The sequence below is a fragment of the Rosa chinensis genome, chromosome 6, assembly GCF_002994745.2.
Source record: "Rosa chinensis cultivar Old Blush chromosome 6, RchiOBHm-V2, whole genome shotgun sequence".
Classification (NCBI taxonomy): Eukaryota; Viridiplantae; Streptophyta; class Magnoliopsida; order Rosales; family Rosaceae; genus Rosa; species Rosa chinensis.
The window spans coordinates 1233566-1254745 of NC_037093.1; the positions used below are offsets into that span (position 1 = coordinate 1233566).

At 38.4% G+C, this 21180-nt stretch overlaps 1 protein-coding gene and 2 long non-coding RNA genes across 5 annotated transcripts in view; 2 read left to right on the forward strand and 1 right to left on the reverse strand.

Annotated features, from left to right (window-relative positions):
- The window catches only part of LOC112170218 (disease resistance protein RPV1), a 94169-nt gene that overhangs the window by 60197 nt on the left and 12792 nt on the right, over positions 1 to 21180 (reverse strand). The gene's annotated exons all lie outside the window — the stretch shown is intronic.
- Positions 8029 to 10944, forward strand: LOC121050129. Its single transcript, XR_005802053.1, has 3 exons — positions 8029 to 8129; positions 8660 to 8973; positions 10849 to 10944. It is a non-coding gene; the product is annotated as an uncharacterized LOC121050129 (long non-coding RNA).
- Positions 13794 to 17140, forward strand: LOC112170225. 3 transcript variants are annotated; one of them, XR_002925041.2, is made up of 3 exons: positions 13819 to 14185; positions 16111 to 16200; positions 16304 to 17140. It is a non-coding gene; the product is annotated as an uncharacterized LOC112170225 (long non-coding RNA). The 3 variants fall into 3 exon arrangements; XR_005802050.1 differs by having other exon boundaries at positions 13794 to 14637; positions 16111 to 17140; XR_005802049.1 differs by having other exon boundaries at positions 13822 to 14185; positions 16111 to 17140.

Here is a 21180-nt window from a genome sequence, read left to right on the forward strand (position 1 = left end):
CATGAACTTGATGATAAATATCTTTTGAGAATAATTCTTGAAGCCCAGCAACCATATGCACTGAATCCCTCTTTAGCCTTTTAACTTGATCAATAAGCAAGTGTAACAATACTCCTATGCTTTCTACTGCAAAAGCATTCTTTGCAGCTAAAATTCCTTCCACTTTATCAAATAAATGTCTATGATAACTCTGGTTGATTGTTTTGGAATCTTTTGACTTCCCATGATTGGATGTGGCGCATTTTTCAGTACTACATGAACTCAAAAACCCATCAATGTGGAGTGGGTGATATAGCCCATGATGTTTTAGAATGAGAGATTTGAGAGAAATTGATGAGAGAATTGTGTGTGTTCTCTAATTAATAATAGGAGCCTTTTATATAGGGATTTACAAAGTACATAGTCTTGTCATATAAGGAAATATAATCCGAATATAATTAGGAAATCTAGAACCTTCTCTCCTATTACAACTCTAGAACTAAACCCTAGTTTGAAGAGGCACACTCAATGTCGATATCCTTCAACACTCCCCCTTGTGCCACTCAAACTTGGTGATGATGCTTTGATCGTTGCCTCGTTAAAAACCTTGCCAGGTAACAAAAACCCTATGGGACAAAAATAACCCTGGTCGAAGGACAAAAAGAGCACAACACGTCCTTCACTCTTCGAGATCGATCATGTAGAGATTATTCCTCCCCCTGATGTCGACATCTCCCCCTAATTGCTAAAATCATGGGAGTTCGGATAATTTTCTCAATCCGAGGCTATTCACATGTTTCTTAAAGGTGGATTTAGGTAACGACTTAGTGAATAAGTCCGCTACATTATCCTCTGATCGGATTTGATTCACTTCAATATTTAGAAGTGATTGTTGTTGCTGATTGTAAAAGAACTTAGGCAATATATGCTTGGTGTTGTCGCCCTTGATGAAAGCTAACTTTATTTGCTCAATACAAGCTGCATTATCCTCATAAATGCATGTAGGTTCATCTGTGGTAGACTTCAAACCACAAGTTCCTCAAATATGTCTAATTACAAACCTTAGCCATATGCACTCACGCACAGCTTCATGTAGAGCAATAGTCTTTGTATGATTTGAGGAAATAGCAACATTGTAGACCTCCAAGATATCGCGGTGCTTCCCATGGTAAAGACATAACCCATTTGGGAGCGACCTTTGTGAGGGTCAGAGAGATACCCTACATCAGCGAACATCACCAACGTTTTGGTGTAGGGAGGAGGATGACGCGGGCCACCCTTGGCGGTGCCAGCTTTGCCCGTCATGGCGTCTTGGACGGCGCCTCTTGGGCTAATGAGATCCGTTCTCATTCTTCCGTCATTCTTTTCTCTCTGTAGGGATAGAACAAGCCCATATCTATCATACATTTTAAGTAACGAAAGATTGTCTTTATACCAGTCCAATGACTTTGCGTTAGCGCGGGGCTATATCTAGCCAACAAGTTCGTAACAATTGAGGTGTCCGGTCTTGTATTGTGATAAGTACAATAATCCGCATATTGTACTCAAGTAAGCACTTTTGCTATTAACACGTTTTCGTCATCATCCCTGGGACGAAACGGATCCCTCTTAGGGCCAAAACTACGGACGACCATGGGAGTGCATATTTGACTTTATAAAACTGCCTAAGCATTTATTAACAAGGTATGCAAGTTCTGAATCTAGACAAAACCGTGTTCTCCCAAGGTTCTTCCTCTCAAACTCGGATTTCAGGTGTTCAGCGGTTTCCCTTAACTCTCATGGGTTCCAATTATGTTTATCAACATAAACCACAACAATTGTAAATCCGGAACTTGTCATGGAAACATGTGGGCATAGTTCATCATATCCCTTCCCAATCAAGCAGTCACTTTAGTGAGCGTTTCAACCTCGTTGCTTACGCGCTCCATGGTCTAGAGCCACTTGATTTGGGTAAATGAAGTCCACAAGAACTTTCATTATATTCCGTATCTAGATTCTCATAGAGATACTTAGCGACCACATTCGTAAGATGCATGTTCAGTTATTTGGAAACTACCAAACTGACAAGGTAGTGGAGTGCGATGACATCCATTACGAGAGAATATGTCTTCTCGTAGTCGATTCCAGGGCGTTTTGTGAGAACCCTTGCTCCATAAGGCGAGATTATCATCTCTTTTTCTCATCACGCTATCTAACGAAAACCTATTAATGTCAACATGTTTTATGTTAGGAGTGTTGGCATCTCAGGCCTGAAATCCTTCCTCTTCGTTAGTGAATCCAATTCAACCTGGATCGCATCTTTCCATTTAGGCCAATTTTCTCTACGTTGGCATTCTTCAACGGAGTAAGGTTTGACGTCATTGGTCTCAATAATTTCACGTCTTCATGTACACTAGTGTAATTCGTAGAGATCTCTATATTCTCAGGAATTGGTTCTAACATTGAGGCGTCCCCCAACGATGTCTCTTGGACATAACCACAATCCAGAATATTCTCATGAGACAGATTTTGAGTATCAATGATCAATGGATCAAGTTGTGCAAAACTCGCTCTCTTCTTAGGGCGAGAATCCATCGAACCTATGGGTCTCCTACGCTTTCTAGCGGAACCCATGGCCTATGACGCCATTATGCCACCTTTGTGGCGTCACCATACCACCATCCGTGGTAGCGGTGCCGTACTCATCTCCTCTGGGTGGCACCATGTCCTCTTGTGGGGACATCAATCCTTGCAGAGACATGTTTGCAGCGGGTATATGTGATATCGTCACTTTTAGGGGATCAAGATAAGACATAGTGGGGATAGACCATGACAATTTCTGTCGTTCCTGTTGAACATTGACGTTCTAATCTCCCCCTAACGACAGGAAGACTGTCTCATCAAAGTGACAATTCGCAAATCCAACGAAAAAGAGATAGCATGTCAAGGGTTTTACATAGCGGACTTATGGTTGGAGACTTATGTCCAACACAAATATATATATGCATTAGTTGCAATGACTCATGTTGATGCGCTGTGGCGGCGCAATTGGCACATAAACCGCACACTCAAATATGCATAAGTACAAGATATTGGACTCGAACCCAGTCACTAGCTATAACGCAAATAAATGTTGAGTGGATGCTATGAGCCGTAGACGAATTAGCATAGCTGCATGCGATATTGCATAACCCAAGTGGAAATATTGGTGCGCATTACCAAAGTCCAGGCTACCATCGTAGTCTTTTAATGGTGGCTTTTCCGCGAGACAAATTGAGTGTGTACATGGGAATATGATACTTGATATCAATACCTAATGATACGCAATAGTCATCGAAAATTTTCGATGTAAACTCTCTAGCATTATCAAGTCAAATTGACTGAATGGGATGATCTGTGTAGTGAGCCCGTAGCCATATGTTTAGGGCTAGGAGTTCATCATAAGCAGTATTACGAGTGGATGATAGCGCGACACGTGACCAGCGTGTCTGCACATTAACCAACACCATAAAACATCTAAGCAGTCCGCAAGTTGGTTGAATCGATCCACAAAATCCCCTTGGATTCTCTGTAAGAATGGATTATTTCTTTAGTGTCATTTGCATAGGATGGTCTTGATCGTAAAAAAAAAACAGGCTTTACAGAACGAAAGATTGGCCTTATAATCAACCAATAAAGGTTTTGGTTGAGCCACAATGTCACAATTTACTTTGAGAAGTAGAGAGAGGAGCCAAGTCTCCATACATAGCGTCAAAGCCATGATTTTGCCTCAGGGGGATCACGACACCGTTGATTCTCACTTCTCTTCGTTTTGAGGAAGAGATGTCTGTGTGAAGTCTTTAGTATCACGGATCATCATATCATGACCTGGGTGTCCCAAAAGGTCGTGCCAAAGCCTATATGTGTTAGAATCCCATAAGTCATCTTTTCATGACATGGTTGGAATCAATGACTAGAATAGTGGTTGCATACAACCCACTAGAACGGTTGCATACAACCCACTAGAACGACACATAAGTTTATCTAATACTCGTTTATGTTCGTAATCATTAGAGGTGATGCAAAGGACTCTTGTCCATTCTCACAATGTATTTCCACATGAAAACCATTGGCTTTTATATCTTTCAAATAAAGTTTGAATTAAGGTATGTCCAAGACATTAAGTAAAAGAATCGACACTTTATTAATAGCCAATGATTACATCAAAGTTTCTTAACCAAAGTCTAATCCAAAATAAAAATCAAACTTAGACAAATCGTAGTCACTCAATCTGTTTGGTAACTCCAATCAAATATGACTAGGGAAGTAAAGAGGGATGTTGGTGGAGCGAGGCTCTCTTAAGTACCACTAATCTCAATCACTTTCCTAGACATCATACTTCATTGGATGCGCCACTTGAGAAAGAGTTAATATAAAATTGTCATTTATTGATTAAGGCATAATTGCCATTACATAATTCATGGAAAAATAAAAGACTATTCAAAATAAAAATCTGCGGCATTTTGTCTTCATCACCAGATTTAAAGTCTTTTTGAACTCGATGTCTTGATCACCATTGATCAAGTACTCCATAAAACATAATGTAGAGGATGCTCTCTTGATTGAGGCGTATTGACGCAATATAAATGGTCCCTAGGACCATTGGTGTTGGATTAGTGTTACCATGGCCAAAAGTGGGGCCATGGTGTCCAACCCCCATCCCTCAACGTCATGACTCATTTGATCATGTATTTGCCAACTTTGGCGATTACCTTCATGAGCATGTTGATCATATCATCCATGGCGACTTCTTCTAGCCATTGAACGGTGCTCATGGTAGCCATCTTGAGGCCTACCATATTTTCCATTCACAAAGTTCGTGGCTGTGCCTTTCAACACATGCCATAGCTCCAATTAGCTGATGGAAATTTGTGATCCGTCTTGCGTTTACATGAGTGCGAAATAAATCAGAGGACCTCATAACATAGACAGGGAAGGTATTGAGGGTTTTCTCAATCAATTGTTCTTCTGTGATAGTTTTTCATAGGCATGCATCAATGTCTGATGCGGAGAGCTTCTGAACAATAGTCCATAACTTTGTCAAAGTTAGAGAAGCAGAGATAATTCCATCATGCTTCTAAGTTCGGAAAATTGTGAATGTTGTTAAAACATTCACGAAGCGCTATCCTCATTCATGTACTCAAACTAGAGTGCCATCTCCATGTGGCGCTTCATCAGGGTAAATGCCCTGGAATTATCTATCTCAGTTTGTGAGTCTTGAGCGGTTCCTTTAGAACAGGGCTCTTGGATTGTAGGCAATAAATATCCCGTGCCCGTAGAATCCAATGGAGTAAAATTGAGCTCGTTCAAGTTTGATATCCAAAAAGGAGAAACAAGAACGGATTAGTTTCAGAGTCAATGCTTCCATGAAAACTAATATTAAGATTTCCGAGCCTTAATGCTACCAAGAAATCGATTTCCAAGAAATTTAGATTAGACCGAAACAATGATGTTTAATATGGTCAAAAATAGATGCTTGCGGACGCTCTTAGTCCGAAGATTATGAACACTCTTAGTTCATTGATTACGAACGCTCTTAGTTCGTTTAGCGTGAATCCCCAAAATTCTGCTTATTAAATACTTGAACGCATGTTCGTTTATTTCAAAATCCTGCAGCAAATTAAGGAATTTAAAAGACAAGAAAGCAGGAAGTTTAATCTTTAAAAACTTACTTGATGAATTAGGGCTTGAGTCACGCGCGTGTTGATGCAGGCATGATAGGCCAGATCTTGCAGCGGTGTCAAATACGCGGGGCAGTAGGGATTGCAGTGGCAGCGTGTAAGTAAGGTAGCAGTGTTGCGCGGCTGCGAGGCTGTTGGGCTGCTGGTACATTGCGGGAGCGTTGCTGCAGGGCTGCGAGGCTGCTGGGCTGCTGGTGCGTTGCGGCTAGGGCTGTTGAAATTCGGAGCAGATTCTCTTCTGAACAGCTTCCACTTCTATTGATGTATAGGTCTCAAAAAAACTCCAATAGGGCTGAAATTTGGAGGTCAGATAGAAAAGACATAGGTGAACAACTTTGATGAAAAAAGGATTTTGATCCGTGGTTCCTAACTAGACGTTTCGGGGCTTGCAAACAGACTGATATGCACAGGAACGAGAGGAGAAGGATGCAACGGGCGTGCGGCTATGCTGCAGGGGCAGCAAAGGTGTAAGGGCGGTCCAAGAAGGCTGCAAGGCAGCAAAGACGCAGGGGCGTGCGGCACGGCAAGTGGAGGCAGCGGCGGCTTAAAGGATTTTCAGGTTTTTGGTTTTTGGTTTTTGTGGTTAGGGCTCGTGCTGATAACGTGTTTTAGAATGAGAGATTTGAGAGAAATTGATGAGAGAATTGTGTGTGTTCTATAATTAATAATAGGAGCCCTTTATATAAGGATTTACAAAGTACATAATCTTGTCATACAAGGAAATAGAATCCGAATATAATTAGGAAATCTAGAACCTTCTCTCATATTACAACTCTAGAACTAAACCCTAGTTTGAAGAGGCACACTCAATGTCGATATCCTTCAACACATGAGATAATACATCTTCAACAAGCTTCACTAAGTTTCTCGTCCAACCAGGATTACTTCCACCAATCTGGAGATGCAAGAGACCCAAGAGATGCAACAGAGGCTCAAGGAGCTTATTACTAAAATCACGAAATCCATCTTTCCGAGCTGCGTGAGCCCTTAAAAACCTGGCAAATGGCTCAAGCACCAAGCACAAGAATTGGAAAACAAATACACCCTCATTGCCACTAACAAGAGCTTCACTGTAAAATTTGTGTCCAAGGTCAAGAACTGAACTTACAGTTGAAATCCACATGTCTAAATTTTCATTTGAGAAGCCTTCTTGGGATGAAAATACCAAAGAAATACAATCAAGCACAGTAGTGTACAATTGTAACCCTTCACCAATAAATGTCTCGTTCAATAAGGACAGTGCACTTCTTGCAATCCAACATATAGAGCGTAAAAGGTTCAGTGAGAAAGTTAAAGAAACATTTAATTTCAGAGACTCCTCCAAACAGAATTTGAAGATGTATATACGTGTATATAACTTCAGCTTGATGCTACTTTTGAGAGTGGTGGACTTTCTTTCCTTCGGAAATCAACAATGAGTGGACCCACTCACCGACAAATCTCTACTACTATAAAGCCAGGCCCTCTTTTCGTGTCAAAGGCTTCACCAATTTTTAGAAGTCCCCATATTACCCATGGTGAAACAATAATTAACTCAGATGAAAATATCTACAAGGGTTAGTATAGTAAAATAAAGAAAAAAGAATAAGGGGGAACGTTGGAGAAAATCAAACTGCAATACGCGATGTGGGAGCCACGTTCAAAAGCGGTTCCGCTTCAACTGCCGCAATCACATTCAGTTCATACAAGTAGCCAATATCGAAGACAGAAAGAGAAGTTGGTTGATCGATCAAGAAAACGAGGATACCAGGTAAGGTTATGCAGATTAGTTAAACTATTTTTGATTTTATTTTTCTAGGATTTGAGAAGAGGTTAATTATTAGTATTTTGATGTTTGTTGGAGCGGGGTTTTAGACAAATTGCATGAAGAATGATTTTGTTTAGATGAGAAAGATATATAATTGTTTCGATTGACACGAAAGATGCGGTGATTGTAGAGGTTTATCCAGTCTGCTATGCAAGCACGTTCAAATCTGTAAGTTTGTCATCAATATTGCTTGCAAAAAAAAAACCTACGAAATTGAATCCTTTTTACCATTAAATCCTTTCATTCCTCTACTTTTGTAGTTATTGTGCGTTTCCTTTGTCCATTTTAACATTTTCAGGATTTGGAACAAAGAATGCAAAATTGTTTGGTATACTTTACTTCGACGAGTCTTGGAAAGATATTAGAAATTCAAACTAAAATCATATAATACCTACCTCTGATATGAATCCTGTAACTACAATATCATATTCATTTGTTTGGTGGATTTTAATAGATATTGGTTGTTATTCTCTATCTTTTTATCTTTTCAGAAATTATAAGTTCAAGCCTTGATGAGCGTTTTCCTTTTTCTGTGTCATTCAGAAAGCAGTACCATTCTTCATGGTGGTATGAGGGATAAGATGCATATTTGAATTATCCTATACAAGCACAAGAACGAATATATGCTGCTATATACTTGATTGGTAATGTACTATTTTCTCTCACTGTTCAAAGTTAATGATTATTGGTTACTATTCTTTTTCTTATCCTTTTTTTTTTTGGGGTTGTTGTTGTTGTTGTTGTTGTGAGTACTGACAATTGAAAAACATCAATTTGATTTCTCTTATTTTTCTTTCCAACCCGTGCTTTTGTAAGCTAGGCATTCACTTGATACATTTGCTGATTTGATCTTTAATTTTCTTTGATTCTTTCTAGAGTATATTCTTTTGTCATAAATCAACTATATGTCTTTGTTTATAATCATCTATACTTCCAAATGTGTAACAAGAGAAGGAACACTGCCCTTATTCTAATTCATGTTAGTTGCTGAAACTCCTAAGTCCATGGTTTTTGCATTTCAAAAACTGTCTTTTTTAATTGGTTCTTTGGTTTTACTCATCTTTCATTAATGCAAGTACCTCCAAAAAGGTTGGTACTGTATTTTACATCTCTTTTTCAATTGTATAGCGTTGGCTAATGTGTTGCTAGGATATTATTAACTTTGTTACAACAGATTTGAATAGATGAATGCAGACCGAGTGTAGGAAGTGGAGTGAGGAACAGGTCCAAACTCCAAATTAAAGTAAAGGGACTAGAGGGAGGAAAAAAACAAAAGGGGACATTTTACTGCAATGGAAGAGAGCTGAATGACATAAGAAGAAGAAGTAGAATAAGAAGAAGAAAAAAGTACTTTTCAGGTGATATGTAAAGATAAGTAATGGCAGTCATCTTCATTATTCGAGCACGAGGCATATAAAAGACAGCAATGAGGTTAAAACAGTTCCTCTCTCAGTTTATTCCTTTTAGGACCACCATTTGATGCTTTTGGTAATCAATTTTTGAATTCTTTGATTCATTAATTTTGCTGGTTTTTATGATAAATTGGTGTCTAACGTTATTTTTAGAGAAAAATTCACCAACGGTGTCTGGACACTTAGGGGACTTTTAGAATGATACCTAAACTTACAAAGTTATCAATGTGATACCTGGGGACTCATTTTTTCATATCAACGTCGTACTTACTACCAATTTCCATCACAGAGCCGTTAAATTTTACACGTGCAATGCACGTGAGTCACTTAATGAAGACAAAAAGACCGATTTACCCTCGAGAAAAATTCACCAACGGTGTCTGGACACTTAGGGGACTTTCAGAATGATACCTAAACTTACAAAGTTATCAATGTGATACCTAGACTCATTTTTTCATATCAACGTCGTACCTACGACCAATTTCCGTCACAGAGCCGTTAAATTTTGCACGTGACTCACTTAATAAAGACAAAAAGACTGATTTACCCTCAAAAGTTTTTTCTATCCTTTTCTTTTCTTTCTTTCTTTATTTATTCTTCTTCTTCTTCTTTTTCGGTTTCTTTATTCTTTCCTTCTCTCCTTGCCAACACCACTGCTTTTGGAGAACCCACCATGGAATATGCAGGAAGAAAAATGGGGGAGAGCCACAACAACCTCCACCACTGCGCAATGACGTTGTCCTCCGCTGCTTCTCGATTGGGTTTGGGTATAAGGGCTGCTTCTTCCTCCACCGCCAGCGAAATAGTGGAGGCTCAAGGCCACATTCTAGGGTTTAGGCTCCATTTCTCGATGGTGGAGGCTCCGAGTTCTTTGTCTGCTAATCGGCGAGGCGCAATGGTCGGTAGCAGCGAAGTGGCGGAGCTGGTGAATCAGAACAGCTCGAATTTTCTGCAGGTGAGGATGGTGTGGAGGTCGAAGTTGTTAATCTTTGGCTGCCTACAATTGCTTTTGATCAAAGTTTGGCTAGAGGCCGAAGTTGTCTGCTAGACCGATGAAGTTGCAGGTGAGGATGGTGTGGAGGTGGTGTTGCATGTCGGGAACGACGGAGAGGATGGCAGGGTGGGATTGGAGCTGTGATTTGAGAGTGGAGGGCTGGCAGGGTCTGAGTTTCTGATCAATGGTGTATAAAAGGGGGTCGGAGGAGAGAACGAGAGTTGTGGTGGCTAAGTCGGCGGCGGCGGCGGCGGGGATGAACTCGGAGTGAGCGGCGAAGCCTCAGTGCAATTTCAATTTGCTGTAGGATTTGAAGTGGGGGGAACCATAAACATCTGCGGTGCATGAAGGTGGATTGAGACACAGCGGTGGTGTTTGATCGGCAATTGGCGGTGGGAATCGGACGAGCAAGATGATTTGAATCTTGATGATTCAAATCAGGGGAAGAAGAAACCAAAAAAGAAGAAGAATAAAGAAAGAAATAAATAAATAAAAGAAAAAAAAAACTTTTGAGGGTAAATCGGTCTTTTTGTCTTCATTAAGTTACTCACGTGCAAAATTTAACGGCTCCGTGACAGAAATTGGTCGTAGGTACGACGTTGAAACGAAAAAATGAGTACAGGTATCACATTGATAGCTTTGTAAGTTCAGGTATCATTCTGAAAGTCCCTTAAGTGTCCAGACACCGTTGGTGAATTTTTTCCCTAAACAAACTGAGAGCAGAATGTCTTTTTTGCCCTCATTTTTAGGCTCACGTGAGTCACACGTGCTCACAGTTGACGGAGACGTGACGGAAGTTCGCTAGAGGTACGACGATAATACGAAAAGTAAAGTCTAGGTATCACATTGATAACATTCAGAGTTCAGGTATCATTCTGAAAGTCACCAAAGTGTCCAGACACCGTTGGTGAATTTTTCCCTTATTTTTATGGGAATGTTTGCCTTTCACAATTTCAGTAAAAAAAGGGGAAGAGATAGATCAGAGAACGAACACAAGACTTGAGCTATGGAGAGGCAATGAACCTCTTAATTTGGTTGAAGGTATTGTACTTACTATTAGCTGGTGAGATTTGTTTCTGTCAATAGTTTTGCAAATTTCAGTTTTTGTTGTTGTGTACGTGTCTGTCATCTTTATATCTCTACTATTGGTTTTGAGGTGCTCAAAGGGTGAATTACTCAAGGGAATTACTATCTACCATAGAATTTTGAAGATCAAGTGTGTGGATTTGATGGTATCTTAATTTTTTTTATGTTTTTGTATATTGTTCACATAGAAGTACAGTGATGATAAGAGCATATTTATGCGATGTTAATAGAGTTAATCTCCATACTTTCTTTGTTAGTTTAGTGTATTTTCTAGTTATTTACTTTGTTTATTTGTTTTATAGGTATCTTGGAGTAAAGAAGAAGAAAAGAAGTAAAAGAGGGATTGAAAAGCAAAATCGGGAAATCTGCCTGTGCAGATCAGTTAACTTCGACAGAGCACTGAGACCAGCTCAGAACGATCCAGAGAATTATCTTTATATTGATGGATATCCTCGGATGTCTAGTTTCCAAATCTTTTTACGGCTCATCAATATCATTTTTCTAAAGGAAGTTATGGCCGATTTAGTACAAAGAGGTTAGGCTGCGCGTGAATCTGAGGTTGGACGGGAATTTATGTTTCGAGGCCCAAATCAAACCAAGAAGCCCGAGGACGAGTTTCTGCTTCATATTCCGACTTATGATGGACAAATGGCACGATGTGAATGGTTAGAATAAGTCATCAAGTTCAAGAGCCAATAGGAAAACTCCACCTAAGCACGTGAACCCTAATTCTTTTAGGTTTTGGATTTCCTAACCTCTAAGCATATAAAAGGAGATCAATCTGCAGCAGCTCTCTCTCTCTCTTCTTCTTCCTCCCTTTTTCATTATTTTTTGTTTTTGATTCCAATTATGTGTAACTAAATTTCCAGTAGTTAAGGGGCAGTTGAAGCCCCTAGACATGATCCATAACATGCTTTGACATTCAATTTGTTTTCCAATTAATAAAGTTGAGGTTTTGTTTACCGATTTCTCATTGATGAATTCTATGTTTGTGTGCTTTGGAGGCCTACTTAGTATGCATGCTAGGGTTCTAATACTTTGATTGTTTGATGCCTGGATCAATAGTTGGATTCCTCAAATTGTCTAGAGAAGTAATTGGTAGTTTTCACTAGCAAGTAAACAAAACCCTAGGTTTAGCGAGGCGCTAAGTTATTTGCGATGCCTAGTGATTGCTCAAACTCTTTTCAAACTTAATGATCTCTGCATGTTTAATCTAATAAACGTACCTTTAGGTTGCATTGCTTGGGAATAGTCTAGGTGTAGAGCACTTCCTGCCTAGCGTACAAAGTAAGAAAGAGTAATAGGTTGTGTTCAAGCGTACCGAGCCAATCTGAGCGTCTTCAACTAAGTTAATTGGTAGTAAATTGGACAAAGTGTATTGTGTGTGATTGTTGGGGGTGGATACTTCCTTCCTAGCTAGTTTCATTATATTGATATCAACCAATCTCAAATCTGTTCCAGTTTTGTTTTTCTTTCTGTTCTCTGTTTTGACGTATTTTATTCTCATAGTAAACGAACTCCAAAAATTCCCAAATTTTGTGTGCTGGACGCTTTGTGTGTCTAGTACATCTCTGTAAATTTTCATATTTTTCTGGGTTGTTTTGGTTAGGTTTTTAGTTTGTTTTTCGACTTCTGTTCAGTAGGAAATGCAGTCGCGTTTTGTGACTTTTGTTGAAGCATTTAGTTTAACTTAATCCTCTGCGGGAGACCCTTATTTCCCTATATTACAATTGACATATTTGCAGGAGAATAAGGAAAATCAATTGCTTTAAATATAGCTATCAAGTGAGTTAATTTTTTTTGTTCTTTTTCTTTCACTGGCTTTGTTCATAACGACAATATGACGACTAATCAGCTTAATTCACCTTTTACTTATGTAAGAGATCATGTTTTTCTGTAGTTACCTTCTTAATACATCTTTGGTGCTGCATAATCATTTGGCTTTCAAAGTCCACAAGCTCTATGGAGTATGGAAAGTTATAATTAATTTGGTTTAATTACAAAGGTTGTTTATTACAATTGGAGAATTTGTAATGCATACTGCAACTTCAAAGTTTTGATTTGTTCTCTTTGATGTAGTTGATGATGGTTGATGATTAGTTTTCCTGACTTTATGGGAAATCAAGTTTCATGTGCCATGTGAATTCGGTGTCTATAATAATGCATTTTCTACTAAAGCAAGATAAAAGTTTATAAGTTCCAGATTTTCTTAAATACTTTACTCTTACTACTATATTTTTTCTTAATTGTCTGTTTAGGTTATCTTTGTCACATTAGCTGCTAGCCTTTACAGCTTTAATCTTCTCAGAATTCGTGTGTATTTGCCCATTTTTGGTTTAGTTAATGTTCTTATGGTTGCTGCTTATTTTCTCAGGTTCATGTGCTTCTTTCCATTTTGAAACTTTACTTTGGTTTCCAGAGCCTGTTTCTTAGTTGTATTTGCACTTTGTTTTGTGCTCTATCTTACTGTTTCAGTTATATGTTTATTGTAATTTTTCTTTCATAAGAGATAAAGTTGATGTCCTCCTCTTCTATTATACTTTGTTTCCTTCATGTATTAAAAAGAGAATGGATGAATAGTTGCCGGATATTATTGGAGTGTGTGGATGTTTTCCATTCCTGTATACTTTCACTAAGGCAAGAATATCAATTAAGTTGATATTACTCGAGAGAAATATTAGCCACGAAACAATAATGAACAACAAAACCAAATGCACGCGCGAACGCGATGCGCAAGAAGACTAGTTTACTATAAACCAAAGATGAGTTATGTTCACTCAGGCCCTAAATGAAGTGACGATTTTGCCCCTGCTACTTGCCTCAACTACAGTTTTACCATAGTTTTACGGATAAGGTCGATGGAAACTTCGAGAGAGAGAGAGAGAGTGATCGGCAGAGAGAGACAACAACTCAGACAGAAACTCTGAGAGCGACAGTGATCGAGAGAGAGAGAGAGAGAGAGCAATTCTGAGAGCGAAAAATAATAGAGATTTGGATTTGTTTTGGAAGAGGTCTGATTTCAGTTGATCGAGAGGGAGAGACAGAAACACTGAGAGAGAAGTAGAGATCCATAGCAAGATTTGGATCAAATTTGGATCCATATTAATCCAAGATTGTGGTGTTTTGATAGAAAGAGAAGTAAGAGTGTTTGGTTTCAATTATCTTCAATCTGTTGTGTTGGTGGGTTTCGGGAGAGTGAGGATTGCAGGTATGGAACTTTTCTTTTGTTATGGTTGTTGTTAGTTGTCGTTTCCGTTGATTGGGTGTTTTCGGTGTTGTTGGTTTTGGATTAAGGTAAGTTTTTATGTCTTGGGGGTCTTCTTCGTCTTTGGATTTGGAATCTGGGTAATCGATTGAGAGGGTTTCAGGTTGTAGTTTTATTGTTACATGGTGGTTCACTTGATTTCATGGATTTGTTTTGTGAGTTTTGGTTGGTATTAATTTTTGATCAAATTCTGCAGCAATTTGTAGTTTATGTAAAGGGATGAGTTTAGGCGGTCTACTTAGGCGGCTAATTAATTACATATTAATGTATATAGAGCTCGATCAATTAAGGGAAATGAGAGATCTGGGTAGGGAAGACTAGAGAGATTGTAGCAGGTTATGCCGGGTGCAACGTATGTATCTGAGATTTTCTGTTTCTTGGTTTCTGCATTTTGGGTGAGTTTCTTTACCTCTTCTTCCTTTTCCTGCGTTTTCCTTTTGCTGCAATTGTGGCCATGTATATTGTTTTACAGTAAAAGGGTATCCGATTGGGTTAACTGGGTTAATGGGCTAATTGAGTAGGTATGTTATGGTCAGCTCTTTTGGTAAAATAGCAATGTGAAAATCAGGAAAGCAACGAAAAAGAAAATGAACTGTATTTGTTTGAGTTCTTTCGATACAATTTGTTTTTTGAGTTGACACATTTGTTTGTTTTTTTCAGTTCAGTCTTTATGATCACTTTTTAATCGCTGCATGTATCTGCTTTGTTTTCTGCATGAAATTAACTTCAAACATTTTATGTTAATCTTTCATCATTCGATGTCTGCTTGCTCAAATCAAGGGATTTAAATTGGACTTCTCTAAAGCCAGTCTGCATGTATGGACTATTGAACTACAATCCTGTTTAAGAGTATGTGGTTCTTTCACTGGTTGAAAGCTGCCTTCCCAATTCCAGTTCCAAACTTGGGAATACAATTAAATCAACTTGGTCATGTTATGGTACAATGATGTCAAAATCTTTGAATGTCCTTTTCAGTAATGGCTGCAACATTATTGGAGCTTTATTTAATCATTTGTTTTGCAAGTAACCACATTTAATTTGGTTCTTCATAATGGAAAGGCCAGCTTGGCCAGAAGTGTTCAAATGTGTGTTGATTGTTTAATATATACATTTTGTCAGATTGACCGAATGGGCCGAATGGTTCCATCTTTTCTTCTAAGTTCATAAGTACAAATACTGGTTTACAATGTTGATTGTTGTGCTTTCTATAAGTTGCTGAGCTCATGATTGAGATATATACATATATATATATATATGTATATATTGGTAACTTACAGTGTATGTAGGAGGTAATATATTGGTCTCAAATAGCTCATTGATTTCGAGAAGAGGATAATTGGAACAATTGGTTAAAATATGCTAAACAGAATAGGAAGTTGGTATCATGTTTTTCTTATTTTGCAAAGAGCTGTCTAAAATACTATAGATTTTTTTTTTTTCTCTTGTCAAGTGAGCGACTCCTTTATCACTGGAAATGAGGAAAACAAATGTTTTTGTAAGGTTTGTAAAAAGAGAAGCAGCCATTTCAGATCATCATTTTCTGTTTAATTATTCATATGAATTGATCATGGCTTCGCGGTGTCACATAATAGTCTCAGTTTGCTACACATAATAGTCTCAGTTTGCTAATGGAACCGCTTACATACATTTTATTGCATTTTAGAGTTTAATGATGAAGTGGAAATGAAACAAGAATAATATCTAAAGAAGTTTGATCTAATTAACAATTTGTCAGATAGTTCCATGTTTTTTGTGAAAAAATTGTTTCTTTTCTTTTCTGCAGTGTACATCCAAAAATGCTTTTTGGTTGTCTGTATATATTTTGTTTTCTTTACATTCAATAATTCAAAATTGTTTTGTTCTTGCAGATTATATGCAAAAAACTTTTGGCAACATTTTTCTGCGGCTGTCCCTTTGTCTGCTGCTCAATATTATCTTGGCTTTGAATTGTTATTCAGGTATGAAGTATAAAGTACTGTTGGAATATTTCTGTATTCCCTTTATAATATGTACAGCTAATGTAATATCAATTTTTTTAACTGTTGTCATTTTATTTTGCAGATTTGGGTAATTTTTTTTTGTCATGCATTATCTGATTTAAAGAGATTGTTAGACTGCTGGATTTTGCTTTGTAAAGAGGTTGTGTATTACTGATTTAACAATCACTCTAGAAGATAGGTGGTAATTATAGAAATCAATATTGATATTTGCTTTATCTATATATTCTGCCGTGTGTTTGTACTCATGATAATGAACTGCAAATATAGTTGAACACTGTTATATGGTAGAATGAATCGTAGAGTTTGTCAATTATTGTGAATTAATGAAGAAAAGCGATTGTTCTATGAGCTGTATTGTTTTAAGAAAGGTCATGTCGATTCATAATACTTGAGACAGATGACAGCCACCAAGGGAGAAAAAGTTAACAACGAAAATAAAACCAGGGATAATGAAGAGATTAATGGTATTTAAATAGTGAGGTCTAAATGTTTTTGGCTTTTTAAAGGTGTGTGATTTTAGAGACAGCAAAGATTTACAATGTAAAGAATGTGAGGGAGTCTGTTGGTATTTTTTGTTTCTGTTGGTAAACAAACAGCAAATTTAGTACTGTGGTTAACTATTTACAGAGAATAGTATATAGTATATGACAACATCTTCATTGCTCAAGAGGTTCTACGCAGATACAGAAGATCAAAAGGAAAGATGGGCTACATTGCTTGGAAAGTAATTTTGTTTTCAACATTTTCTAGAGATCTGTCTCTCAATTTGTATTAGATCTTTTGTAATGTCAAGAAAGTGTTGTGCAGGGTTTGCTAATTGAATTGTATAAGATTAAGGATTCCGCCAATGGGTTACTTAATAATATTTTCTTCATCTTCTAAAAGTATTCATTTCAAACAGTTCCTATTGTTATTAAGAGTGAGTAAATTAAATTGTTATTTATCTACATGAGCACGTTACTAACCGCACCGCACAATGTAGATAAATATTTTCGTTACAATAATTTTTCATCAGTAACAACCTAGCTAGAATGTATTATTACAATTAGAGCTAGAACGTATTATTACAATTAGATCGATTGACAATAAAATCACAATGTAGATAATGTTTTCGTTACAATAATTTTTCATTAGTAACAACCTAGCTAGAACGTATTACTACAATTAGATCAATTGACAATAAAACCCCGCGGCATCGCGCGGGTGCTCGATCTTTCTAGTCTTCTTTAGTTTACATGTGGAAATACCAAAATCGTTCCAAGCTCATTGCCTCGCCTTGCCCTCTACATGACATGATATCTCAACCTAGAGACCAAATTATGTTTCGTGTTATGATTATAGACTTGAAATTGACTTGCTCTAAAATATGTTAATTTGAACACAATTTGCTTAACAAAAGGCTTCTTTTGACATCTGAAAATTTTATTCCAAAATCAACAAAAAATGTCTCACTTACCCCAACAACAAATTTTTATTTTTACTAACCCAAAATGAAGCAAAATGACAATTTTAGCCTTAATCTAATTAATAAATTACACTTGATGCCGCTCTCCTCTCTCCCCAGCACAACTCTTTCTCCCCAATCTCTATCGGTCTCTCTCTCTCTCTCTCTCTCTCTCTCTCTCTCTCTCTCTCTCTCTCTCTCTCTCTCTCTCTCTCTCTCTCTCTCTCTTTCTCTCTCCTCTCTCCCCAGCACAACTCTCTCTCTCTCTCTCTCTCTCTCTCTCTCTCTCTCTCTCTCTCTCTCTCTCTCTCTCTCTCTCCCCCCCTTCAAAATCCGATTCCAGTCTCTCCCCTCCAAAATCCAATTCCGATTCCACCTCCTTGAACAACGCCTCCTCTCTAATTAGAATCAGATCTGGTGAGTCGAGGAGTGCCGCTGGAATTTTGATCCTCCGATCTCCGGTGAGTTGAGGAGCTGTATTAGACGGCTTCAAAGCCTTCCCCGCCGGCAGCGACGCGAAGTTGAAGCAGTGGACTCCGCAGTCGCACGGCTCTTCTGTTCGTCGCCGGTCTGGGATCCGAGCCTTGCGTCCGAGTTCTAGCGAAGGCCGGAGCCAACCTCGATCACAGGGAAGAGCCTCTTTCGCCTCAATTCCATGGCATCCCACCGCAGACAATAATCTCCGACGAGATTTGGGTTCGATTTCAGGAAATTTCGAAGCAGGGATCCTCGGTCTCTTCATGTCTGGCCAGCTCGACCGTGGGCTAGTGGTGTAGCTAGTTTAGATATTCCCAGAACCAGTCTCCTCCTTGAACAGCGAGAAGTTGTGCTCGGCTCCGAGAATCTGTTCGGAAGGAGAAGAAGGAGAAAGAGAAGCTGCAGCCACCCAAATCATTTTTTTACAGGTGAGAGACGTCGGCGGCGAGCACCGGAGGTGCTTCGATCCAGTGGTTTTGGTCCGGCTCTTAACTTGGGTGCCCAGAGTATTTTCTGGGTGCCCAAATCAGTTTTTTATTTATTATTTTTTAATATTTTTTTTAAGTAATGGGACAGAACGAATGAAAAAAAAATTGAATGTCTATTGGGGAGCAATAGGCATCTGTTGGAGGGCAATAGACGTTTTTAAATTGATATAATCTCTTTGTTTTTTTTCTTTGAACAAAGTTTTATTGGTCATTCACCAAAAAAAAAGTTTTATTGGTCTAAATTTAGGGAGATTAGTTCATATTCTGGCAACCGATAGTTTTATTGGGGATAATAGACATCTATTAAAGGGCAATAGACATCTATTAGAGGGAAATAGACATCTATTGGGGGGCAATACATGGCTGATAGACGTCTACTGGGGGCCAATAGACTAATTCGGCAATAGATGTCTATTGGGGGCAATAAACCTTTCCGGTGAGGTTTTCAGAAAAGTCCGGTGGGTGGCGGCAGGTGACAGGAATCCGGCGACCAGTGACTGAAATCTGGCGAAAGTTGGCCGAAATCCGGCGGCAGGTGACTAGAATCGGACAAGCGGTGACCTGAATCCGGCGGCTGGTGACCGGGCTCCGACGAAGTCTCCTATGGTTTCTCTCCCTCTCTCTAAGTAAGAAAGGGGTAAGGGTAAAATGGTATAAAAAAAAATCTTAATGAGGTATTAAGGAAGACCTCCTTAGAGTGTTTGAGGTAAGAGAGAATTGAAAAAACTTAATGGGGTAAGTGGGAAAAAATATCTCAAAATGGGGTAAATGGACAAAAACCCTTTGTTAAAAGTAAAGTTCCTATTTAATGATACATGCATCGTATCATCCACATATATGAATTGCTGAATAAACATAAGCTATTTACTGTCACTTATACTTAAGAAATTGTTTTTTTTGTTGTTTGATAAGATTAGATAATCGTTTTGACATGAATTTCCAATCTATTATATAAAGTAAATTGGGACCACGAATACCATGAACACAAATTAATTATCACCCTTAATTTTAACCATCGGAACTCTATTTTGTTACATTAATTCAGTGGCGTGACTTCAATATTGATATTATTGATCGAAGAACCTTAAAATGTAAAAATTCTTCATCTCACCGAAATACGACATTGTGCATTGTAGTGCAGTGAAGTGTATGACTAATAGAAACCACATATACGTCATGTATGCAAATGACCATGCCCAGACAAAAATACTATATATACTCCAGATTGTAGACAGTCCCATAGACCAATACGATATGCCAAACTATAGTATATGCATGCTTCTATATATGATCTTACATTTAAGGATTACATTTACGTACAAAAACCTGATATCTATCTCCTTGGTTTTTATAGACCATTGCGTTTCTGTTTGCACAAAACCCTTTGCTATAACAGGAAAATCTCTGCAACTTTGGCAAGAATCGATAAGGTACACATAATCTTCATCCCAAATCTAAAGCTACGAACTGCTAAGCTGCACCGGCAACTTTCCAAATCTCAAAATATGAAGAGAGTCGTCTGGTACATGTCACTGTAAAAAATCTCAACAATTTCAAATTCATTCAAAAATTCCTATATATACCAGTTATATCAAATATGTTAGCTTGAGACTGTCTAATTCCTTTTATGAATCCCACTTGTGCTATAAATTAGATGCAAAGTCATGATGTTGTTATGTAGACTTGCAGTAGCATTGCTTCAGTTAATTGCTTTCCCACTACCATAATGCTAGCCATGAGTAGGTTCTAGAACTTGTTTGGAGCGGCGACAGCTAGTGTTCATCATCATTCTTTTTGTCCAAACCATGAGCAATCCATTCGGCGAGAGTCCTGACCATGACTGGCACGATGCACATGCAACCTTCTACGGTGACATGAGTGGAAGCGAAACCGTGCATAAGTTTTTAATTTTTGTATATTTATACTCCGGTTATACGTAGATATACCTCATCTGATGTGGGTAAACACATATTTATCCTTTCTATCTTATTTTTGCTCCAAAAACAATTTACTCTTCCCCCAACACTATTCATGTGAAACTTTCCATCATATTTTACCATCAATTTAATGTCTCCCGATAAATAAAAACAATATCCATTATTCCAGCATTATGTTTTCTTGCATAATTTTTATTGTTAACATAGTAATATGCACTCTTCCTAGAGAGAGAAACCCTAACACCCCAAAGTCCAGTTTTTTTCCGCTTCAATATCTGATCTAGTCTGGCGCCGCCTCGACCTGTGCTGGCCTCCGGCCTCGCCGTCGTCTTGGGGTTTGCTGTTGAACGGGTCTTCGATTCGATTTGGTCCGAGGATCGTCGATGGGTGGTGAGCTTCGGATAGTTTCGGACAGCTCGACTTTGGTTTTTTCTAGCCGCATCTCAACCGGTGGCGTGGGTATGTTCATCAAGACCAGCAGTATTTTGAACGACGTGTTTCAGGACGGCGTGAACTGTGGTGGCGTGTTTCTGGCATGAGCTGTGGTAGCGTGAGGCACGACAGTTTGGGCCTAAGCGTGTGGGAGCGCGGA